The sequence below is a fragment of the Etheostoma cragini genome, chromosome 17 (assembly GCF_013103735.1).
Source record: "Etheostoma cragini isolate CJK2018 chromosome 17, CSU_Ecrag_1.0, whole genome shotgun sequence".
Classification (NCBI taxonomy): Eukaryota; Metazoa; Chordata; class Actinopteri; order Perciformes; family Percidae; genus Etheostoma; species Etheostoma cragini.
The window spans coordinates 22990175-23000388 of NC_048423.1; the positions used below are offsets into that span (position 1 = coordinate 22990175).

The 10214-nt window shown below is 41.7% G+C and overlaps 1 protein-coding gene across 2 annotated transcripts in view; it reads right to left on the reverse strand.

Annotated features, from left to right (window-relative positions):
* Window positions 1-10214, reverse strand: part of LOC117960395 (inositol polyphosphate-5-phosphatase A) — a 151008-nt gene that overhangs the window by 26032 nt on the left and 114762 nt on the right. The window lies entirely within an intron of this gene.

Consider the following 10214-nt stretch of genomic DNA (forward strand, 5'->3'; position numbering starts at 1 on the left):
CCTTCCCAAAAGCAACTTTCTAAAGCCCTAACAAATCGCTCCATCTTTCACTCATTTAGGCCATCCGAATGCAGGGTCAATATGGTCCCCTGGCAGCCAAATGCTAATGCGCTTAAGTGCGCTTAAGCAGCTTTGTGCAATGAATAGGCCAAAGAAGGAGCTAGTGAGAAGGGCAAGAGATACTTTCCCTGTCAAAAAGTCATTGTAGCCACAACTAGCCAAAGACAACCCCGGAAAGTCATTTTTTGGCATATCTGATTAGCGTATTATAGAGTACAATGTTATGTTTAGCATGTTTTTTTTTTTCAGACATAAGTGATAAAAACTACAGCATTTCTAGACAGTGTGTTGAAGGCTGATAGTTATATGTGATATATATATACACTACCGATCAAAAGTTTGGGGTCACTCACAAATTTCCATTGGACTCCATTATAGACAGAATCCCAGCTGAGATAAATTGCCTTGTTTTTTTTAACCAGGGCAGCAGTTTCCAGATTACATTATGTGCTTACATAATTGCAAAAGGGTTGTTTAATGTTTTCTTAGTTAGTTTTTAAAAATAATAATATCAGATTAGTAAACCAAATGTGCCTTTGGAACATTGGATGAATGGTTGCTGATAATGGGAAATGTAGATATTGCATTAAAGATCAGCCCCCCACCCAGATCAGCTGGTATCCTGTCTATAATGGAAATTTGTAAGTGACCCCAAACTTTTGACCGGTAGTGTATATACATTTATTTTTGGGATTTTACAAATATCTGGGTCTTCTAATTCTTCCCAGCAAGCCACCTTCTGTTTTGCTTTGCAAATCCAAAAGTCAGTCAAGCAGAAATCCCTGGCCACAGCTAATTCTGAGGCCAGACGCTCACACCGCTTATTGGCACAACAAGCATTAATATCACAAAGACAAAAATAGCCCTTCTATTTACTTGATGAAATGATTTGGATAATCTGGTACACAAGTTCAGATCAAAACACGGTCACCACTGAACATAAATATATCCTCTACATATGGCAGTGGTACACCTACATGCATGCATAAGTCCATGCAATTGGATATGAACAGATAGAATGGGATGGAAATAATTGAAACCAAAGGTCTCGTATTCCTGACAGTCTTTAACTTGTGCCGAGAGTGTCACTACAAAGAAGACTCAATTAGAAAAAAAGAACAATTAGCTAACGCTGCCTTTTCTTGTGGGCAAAAGTGTCTTTTCCCAAGAACAATTACAGACTGGATTCCAAGGTGAATTAAGCTTTAGGGAAACTAATCATTCCAGAGGCAGATTTTTGGCCCATTGCAAAAACGACAAAGAAGAAGCTGAAGACACTTGATTTATTTAGGATGTGGGCCGTCTAATTTAACAGGATTAAAGCTATTATCGTCTATATTTTTTAACAAACTAAACCCTATGTTATACCCTCCTGGGCTGGACTGTAGCATGGCGTTGGATGCTGACGTGTGGCTGATTGATTTGTTCATAAGCTCATCGACTGACCAATCAGTGTGTCAGTGCAGTTGGTGGTGGCTGATTGCGCCCGATTGATCACAGCTTCCCTACGGTTGTCCTTCCGTGATAAACATCCCCCTCGTCCAACACACACACACACACACACACTCACAGTCACACACAAGCACACACAGCCTCCGAACCACAGTCCTTGCTTATCCTAGTGCCCCTGTCATAAGATCTGCTCACCAAACACCAAGATGGGGAAAATGAGAATCCCATGCTGTCACTTAGGACCGTATAAATGCAGTGATGTCCCCTTCTTACTGCCAGCAGAGCCCAGGTGCTTGTTCAGAATCTCTGAATAGATCTTTCCCTTCAAAGCTCCAGCCTCCTAAGCACATTACACATGGACATACTCTCACTGACCACACTAAATGATATTATCATGATTCATTTGGCTGAAATTTGCTCCTTATCTAATACATGACAATTACTGTGAGGGAGGGAGAGGGTAAACCAGGCGATGGGAAAATACTAATAGACAGCTGTCAGGTCCAGGGGACAGTAAGGATGTCTTCACTCCTCTGGGCTCTTTAACAGATCTGCAAAGTGACTTGGCATAACATCTCTGCATTATGGGTCACAGGTCAACACTGAGTGTTTGTAGAGGGCCAGAGGCCGGGGGGCTGGGATGAGAGGTTGCGGAGGACGGCGCTGCCTTTGTGCATCAATGGAGGATAATCTCATGACTGTCGAAGGAGGAAGCGGCTGTTTAAAGGAGCTCTCTATTCCAGCTGGTCTCCTTAGAAGAGAGGTTAAAGCAATCTGTCCCACTTCAAAGAGCAAAGACACACACGCATTCAAGCCTTCTGTCTCTGGTCCTGCCAACAGATGGAGGCGATCCAATGTGCCCAACTTTAACACCAAGAAGCCCACAGACAACCCAATGGCCTTCCTGACAATGTGTATTACACACAGGGGGAGGTCAATGGGAAGAACCCCCAGAATAAGAACATTTAATTACACAACTTCCTATATTAAAACCAATTAAAACCTTCTCTGCTGATTCTTTTTCACATTCTTCTTTCGGGGGCCAATACAAAGCTGGTTAAGAGATGAAAAAGAGGGAAAAACTGGAGGATGATGCTGGTGATGTTCTATATTTTTGTCATTGTCAATCCCAGGAAAATAACAAATCCAACAATGTGTTAGTCCATCTCTCAATACTTTCCTACCCTCTGTGGCACTGAGCCCCAAGCCTATTAAGATGTACCAATCTACTTAAGATGTTAACCTTAAACAGGTCACATATAAAAACGTATTTATAGATTAAAAAAAATCTCACTAATTGAATTAATAAAACAGCTGGGCACTCTAGCGTTTAGCAAACATTGCTGAAACAGGAGTATATAATGCATTTGTTAGGGACTATCTTAAACCAAAGATTAATATACATTTGTACACGCTCTAGTGAGTATTTACAGCAGCAGGACGATAAATCTGGGATTGAGTCCAAATAAACTACATTGTGGGTTCATGGTAATGAAGGAACATGTAGGCCAGTCCATGGCTCACTGATGTGTTTTTGGACAACCATGGAGCTCTATGGCTCAGACAATAAGATATATCAGGCTTCAGATACACATGCAATACGTTTTAGTAGGATCCCATAAAGATGTACTTGTGTACTTGCAACTCTTTTTCTCAGTATACTCATTAAAGTATATGGTTTAAGGTGCTTGGATATTACCTCTGACAACACCACGCCTTTAAACCATAACTTTTGAGGTCCTGTTGTTACTTAATATCTAATGGTGGTTGGCCATATTTGCATTGGCTTTGTGACTCATTCAATACTGACTCTGATTAAGATTCAGCAGTTTTGAAATGTTAGAAAAGGTTGCATTAAAAAAAAAAAAATACAATCAGAATTACAAACCGCCAAGTGTGAACATGTAGCAAACATTTTAGACATAACAGGGTGTCAGCAAATGCACAATTCCTCCTAACTCCTGGAAGTGTATGTTCCTCCCTTCCTCGCCCCAATCCCATGCAATGAATCACACTAAAGTGTCATTCCACCAATATTATAATCCATTGAGTGCCTTTAGAACTCAGTGATTAAACCTCAATTAGGTAGAGAGAGTGAGACTGTGTGCAGAGGGAGACAGAGGATGAGTGGACAATGAGCTAACTATTCATTCTTCATTACCAGAGGCAGGGGACAAGGGCTCCCCTTTGTGTCAGCGGGGGCAGTGGCATTGTCAGAACGCGCCATTATTTTTTCGCTGCCACGCGAAGCAGGGGCTGCCAGCTGAGTTAAGGTGTGCCAGCGGGGCTGGCAGGTTCATCGTGAATTGCTTAGCACTGCGATCACTTTTCTTCCGCTTGCCACCGTTCATCACGGCCATCCCGCATGCATGATTGCGACATCTGCCCGAGCCGGGTAGAAGGGGGCATCCAAAGAAGGCAACAACAAATTCTTCCTCCTGCTTTCATGCCAGCTACTACACAGGAGAGCCAGTAAATCAGCTGTGACCCTCCCCGCCCGATCTGACTGGACACAAGCCAGAGTTATCCACTCCTCTCTCCCTGTGGCTGGCTAATTTAATGCTTCCAAACACTGGGGATTCATCATTGACACACACAGCAGGATGGGGATTCAACATGGAGGAGAGGTGAGAGTGGACATATTATCACCAGCAAAGTTAGCCTGTGTGTGACCCACTGGTCAACAACTGACCCTAGTAAACGTGGCCTGTGTCACCCCTAAAAGCAAGCGACTCACACACAGACCCTCACCCCCTCCCATGAAGTCGTCGAGCTGTGTGAGAGCTGACACTGAGGTTTGACGGCAATATTTGCGTCGTAGGAGGTCTCCTACCATGCCACGCCTTTGTCCAAAAAAAAGGGGAGATAAGAGGGCGTGCAAGGTAGTGATAATGTGCCCTATTTATCTCATGCATTATAACATCTGGGAAACTTCTCTAAAACAATGGCACGCATTGAGGACTGCCATTCTGGCTTTACCTTCACAAACCGGCCAAAAAGCATTTGTCCCCTCGAAATGGATAATGGACAGGCCACAAATCATTCAGGACAACAGGACTGAGGGGTGTGTATGTGTGTGTGAGAAAGAAACTGAATGTATGTGTATGTTTTGTGTGAGTGAGTGTGTGTGTGTGTGTGTGTGTTCCCCCCTGGTATTTAACTTCTCGGCTGGCCCATTCTGCAAGGCCCCGCAGGACAAATTGCCCTGCATGGTTGTCTTTGAGAGGCAGTGCAGCGCGCAGAGAAAGGGACAGGGCTGAAACACAGGGAACAGGCCTATAAAAATTCATCACTTTGACCCTGGCGACCTCCCACTACTGGGGGGTTGCACGCGCACGCACGCACACACACACACACACACACACCCAAACACACACTGTCAGAGCTGGGGACAAATGTTTTGAAATGATCTTCAAACATTTAAGTAAAGATTCATACTAATACACAGCAAGTTCAATAAGACACAAGACAAGTCGCGCCACAGAAATGTAATAAGCCTCCTGATCTCTGTGTCTATCTCTCACACATGCACACTAACAGACACAATAGCCATGGAAAAGCCTTCTACACAGGAAAAGGCCACCAGATGCTTCATTGTGACTGTGTCTCTGTGTAAAGTAGTGGCAGTAAAAAGGAGGCCGGGTTCTCCTGAGGCGTATTAGTCCTACTAAGAGGAGGACATTGTCTCAAGCTGGGCTCTTGACACATTACTGCCACCTGTACAAAGAAAACCTAATGAGAGATTTAATCTGAGAAACCTCCCCTGCCACTTTTAGTCAGCACTTTGAAACCAACTGCGGCAGATGTCTGCAAGGCTGTTTAACGTACCGGCTTCTCTTAACCTCTCGATAAGGCCATGCATGCTTAAATTGCTCAATAGTCATCTTAATGTGGCATTCATTTGAATGTTGTTAGCTGCAGTTGTTCTGTTTCCAAAAGGAGGCTTTGGGATGTGAAGGAGGAGGTTGCAATGGTACGGCCATTCATGTTTTCTTTTTAACGGCTCAGACTTAAAAAGAGCATTTATCCTGTTAATGAGGAACCACCTTCACGTCCAACTGCGAAGCAATCATTGTAGCACATTTAAACATGGCAAACAGAAGAGCTATTGATATAGAGTATAAACACTTACTAAGCACTAGAAAACATTGCGCTCCCATTTAATTTACCTATTCCACCGGAGCTGTAGCTAGGAATCAATTCAAGGAAACAGACACTGAGGTAATTTGTCGTTGCTGAGTCAATTACCGAATATTGAAGACCCTATCAGTGATTGGTGATTAGTGGTGGTCCAATAGGAATGCAGAGTCTGTCGAGTTCATTACTCTGGTATTCGATAGAGATCAGGACCTAACAATTAATGAAAGTCTAATTCTGTACCCTTTAAAGAGAGCAGGAGCGTGGTTAGCACTATCACCGAGAGTACAAACCCATTCAAGTATGCAACTTAGCTAGTCTAAGATCCAGTCACCCAACACTGATGTCACTAATGAACATTTTGAGTATTATTATTATTATTATTATAATTTTTTTTCCCCTGTTCTTAGCAACAGTTGGGCTACCAAAGCAGTTGATGGCTTTTTCAGGCAGGCAGGTGACCAGTCATCTTCCTTTCAGGGCACACTAGGAGGTGAAGACCCTGGCAAGGCACAAAACCCTCCTCACACACAAGGAACATTGATTCATTTGAAGCACCACCCTTTAATTTGTTTGCACCATTTCATCTAAATGATGTGCTTGTCCGCCAGGGTGGGAGAGAAAGAGAGAGGTGTAATTCAGCCAAGGAAAGGGAAAAGGGGAAGGTGGGGGAGGGAGGAGGGGTCTTGACACCCCACCACAGGGCGCTAGGCAACCATCTAGTGGGTGGGCTTTGTGATACATTTTACCAATTTTTCATGCCCATCCCTCTTGATGTGACCCCACTCAAGGCCTTTTATGCGGCTGACAGCTCTGCGCAGGAAAACATGCTGCCGCTCTGATAGCATGAAATCGGGAACAAAGACCCCCAGGGAGAGGAGAAGGGGGCCACCGAGGCACGCTGTGCTCCGGTCCCGCCTGGCTCTGGACACAAACAGATGTTAGGCCAGCCCCGGCTCTCTCTGCCCCCTGAAAGAGGAGGCCCTGTTAGAGAAATGGGCCTGAGACGCATTGTTTTGGGCCTCCTCTAAGACAAAAACAGGAGCCACTCCTTCTGAAAAGGGCCTGGCAATATGGCCGTCACAGATAAATCACACAAGGGGGAGTGAGAGAAAGGCCCATGAATTCTCAATGTGGCCCTTAATGGGCCCTCTTAAATATGATGGGATATTTGTGTGCGGATACGAATGGAGCCTAGCGACTTTTAATGTCAGAGGGCAGAGTTGTTTAAAAGCCCATGGTGCCAACACTGGGTTTACAGCAGTGTTACAATGAGCCATTCTGTCGGGACATCACTCTGCTACTGACAGTAAACATTCACACTGGGAAACCTGTGGGTCAAGTTGTTTAAATAATCCTAAAACTTCCACTGGCTTCCTTTACAACAGCACAACACTTCACTCATCTGTTGTTCTTTTTCATTTTGCAATGGAACGAGCAAACATACCATGAGTTAAGGCAGTCTAGGGTCCTTGAGGGGGTTCCAGGGGGACCCCGGTAAAAAGAATAATAATTTATTGTCATTATAATTCCATTTATGAATACAACAATGACAGAATGTATGACTAATTTGGTCATCTAAAAGCAAAAATCCTATCAGAAATCTAATGAAATGAGGTTGCCGTGGTCTAATTTGAGTCAGTTTATGGCAGTAACGGAAGAAGTATTCAGATCCTTTACTTAAGTAAAAGTACTACTACCACAGTATACAAATAATGAGTTACAAGTAAAAGTCCTGCACTCCAAATGTAACATGTATCATAGTCAAGTATCAAGTATCATAAGGAAAATGTACTTAAAGTACTAAACGGAAAAATACTCACATTCTAGAAACGGGAAACCATAAAAACAGTTCTGTGTTAATCATCTAATGAGTTCAGCATTGTTGGGTAGCTTCATTCATACTAAAACATCCTATTTTATTTACTACATGTGTTTTCTGTGCAAAAATCTTTATTTATAAAGTGACAAAAAAATAACTAAAGCCGTCAGATTAATTTAGTGGAGTAAAAAGTTACCCTCTTAAATGTAGCGGAGTAGAAGTAGAAAGGGTCCTCAAATTTATACTTGAGTACAGTACTGGAGTAAATGCATTTTAAATATTCCACCACTGGTTTAGGGGTCTCTGTGAATAAATTTGAAAACCACTTAGTTAAGTTATGGCCAGATTAAAATAGTTTGAATAACTGTGACGGTGACCAACTGTTAAGCAGGTTGTGAATTGAGCCAGGAGCCGTTTTTACAGAGATTGCTTCTTTGCATATGCATTAAAGCAAAGGTTAATGATTAAAAGGCTGGAAATAGCAATGGAGATGGTGTTTGTGTATTTTCGCCCACAGACCGCAGAGACAACATGTGTTATCTTGGCCACTATCCTTCAGAGAGAGAGAAAAAACAATTATTGTGCTCTGCTCTACAAAGGCAGAGGACTGCATTAGTCAAAAATAGACTGACATCATACAAGTTGGACACTATGTACCAGGCACAAAGAGATTCCTATCCTTCACAGTTTATGCCACATTTCATCTGGACTAAATAATAGCATCACTGTTAGCTGTTGCTGTTCCTCTTCGCGATTTCAAAGGCGGGGCTCCGCTCTGACCAACAGAAGACGAGACAAACCATCAAGAAAGCAAGAGATAAAGACGGGCCGAGTCTGACGGAAAGTTGACTATTCATGATTCATAGCGAGATTGCATTGTGTGGTACATTAAATAAAAAAAGACATGGATTTAGTATTGAGTCCAGTCCACTTGAATTTACAGACTGATCCAATGATTCACTTACTAGATTTACAATATATATATATATATATATATATATATATATATATATATATATTGTTTGCGTAATCTTGGCAACCGCATAATGGATACCCATAAATGCAAGACACAAAGAGACTTGTCTCCATCATTTTTAAATAAACTGTACATGAAGTGTCTGGTGTCCTTACACTGAAAGAAGAAGCTCAGAGGCATTTAAGGATGCGTCTTCTGACTGGATTACTAGTTTAGTGTGTTTGAAACATACCAAGAGGCTCTAACTAAGTGCACTTAATCTGCTTTACAGAACTGATTCAATACAGGAGGGTTTTCTTCCAAATGATGCTTCTTGCCAGAGGCTAAACATCTTGTCTTTTTTATGGTTTATCTTTTTGTCCCGATCTTTTTAAAGACAATTAAAAATTATTTGATGTAGAGCGGAAACAATTGTCGATGAACAGAAACTTTATCTGCAATGACTTTGACAATCAATTCATTGTTTTACAACAATGTGTACTGGTTCCAGCTTCTCACTTTGAATATTTGCTGGTTGTCCTGGTTTACTATGGTAATAAACTGAACATTTTGGCATTTATGTTCGTCCGACAAAACAAACTAGATATTTAAAAAGGTCACTTTGTGAAATTGTGCTGGACATTTCTCCTACTCTCTGACATTTCGGATAATAGAGACAATAATAGCCGATTAATTGATAACAAAATGAATTATTAGCTATGAAGTGCTAATAAACAATTTTGGATAAAGAGGAAATAGCTAGAGAGGAAGTTAAAGAGTAGAAGAAGTAAACAATAAGAAGATAAATAGTTGAAAGAATGTTTGGGAGAGTGAGGGAGAAGCACAGTGAACATACAGTTAGGTGCATTTTGAGCTACTAAGTTGTGTGTGAATACTTTTATAGTTGTAATGGCAGTATTTTTCAAATTACTGTGTTGTCTTTTAGCAAAACTTCACTACCCAATTAATAAAAAATAAATAAAGCGCCTGCTACGAATGCACCACAACACTTAACCCTTGTGTTGTCTTCCCGTCAAACACTTTTGGTGACATTTTTTACTTTTTCTTACTATTTTGTCAATTTTTTCGACACTTTAGAGTTTAGACACTTCTTTTGATGTTTTCAGCACTACGTAACACTAACTTATTAACTTCAGTTATACAGTTGTTTTGGGAATTTATGCTCAATAAACCTCATTTATAGGAAATTATACTTAATGTTTGAGTTAGAAAAAGCAGAAGTTTAGGAATTCATCTGAATTTAGGAAAATTTAGACTACAATTTAAGGAATGTGTGTTGATGGATAATCACAGACTGGAATATGTCAACTTTTACTCAATACTATTTCAAAACCAATTCATTTTTCCAAATGCTATAAAATTGAATAAGAAGAAAAAATGAAAGTAGAGATTTGTACTTGCCAAAAACACTTGTGTGGAATCAATCATGTTATTTTGGGTAATTACAATTGGGTAAGAACATTGCTACAGGAAAACGGGTAAATTTGAACCGAGGACAACATCTTTATTGGATGTAACAACTATAAAACTTCTGCTAGAAAGAGTGAGAGTGCGGCAAGTCTGGAGTGAAGACGTTGGCTCCAGCTGGAAGGGGACAGCGATGGCGGGGTACCTCAGGTTACATTCTTGACCGGGGCCAACCCCAGGGGCCTACCAGGCAACGTGCCCTCACAGGCCCTGATAGTGCCAGGCTCTGCGCTCATCCTTGGCTTAGTTTGTCACGCCGTTCCACCGTTGGCATGGTGTTCCCAGCTGCCAGTCACAGTG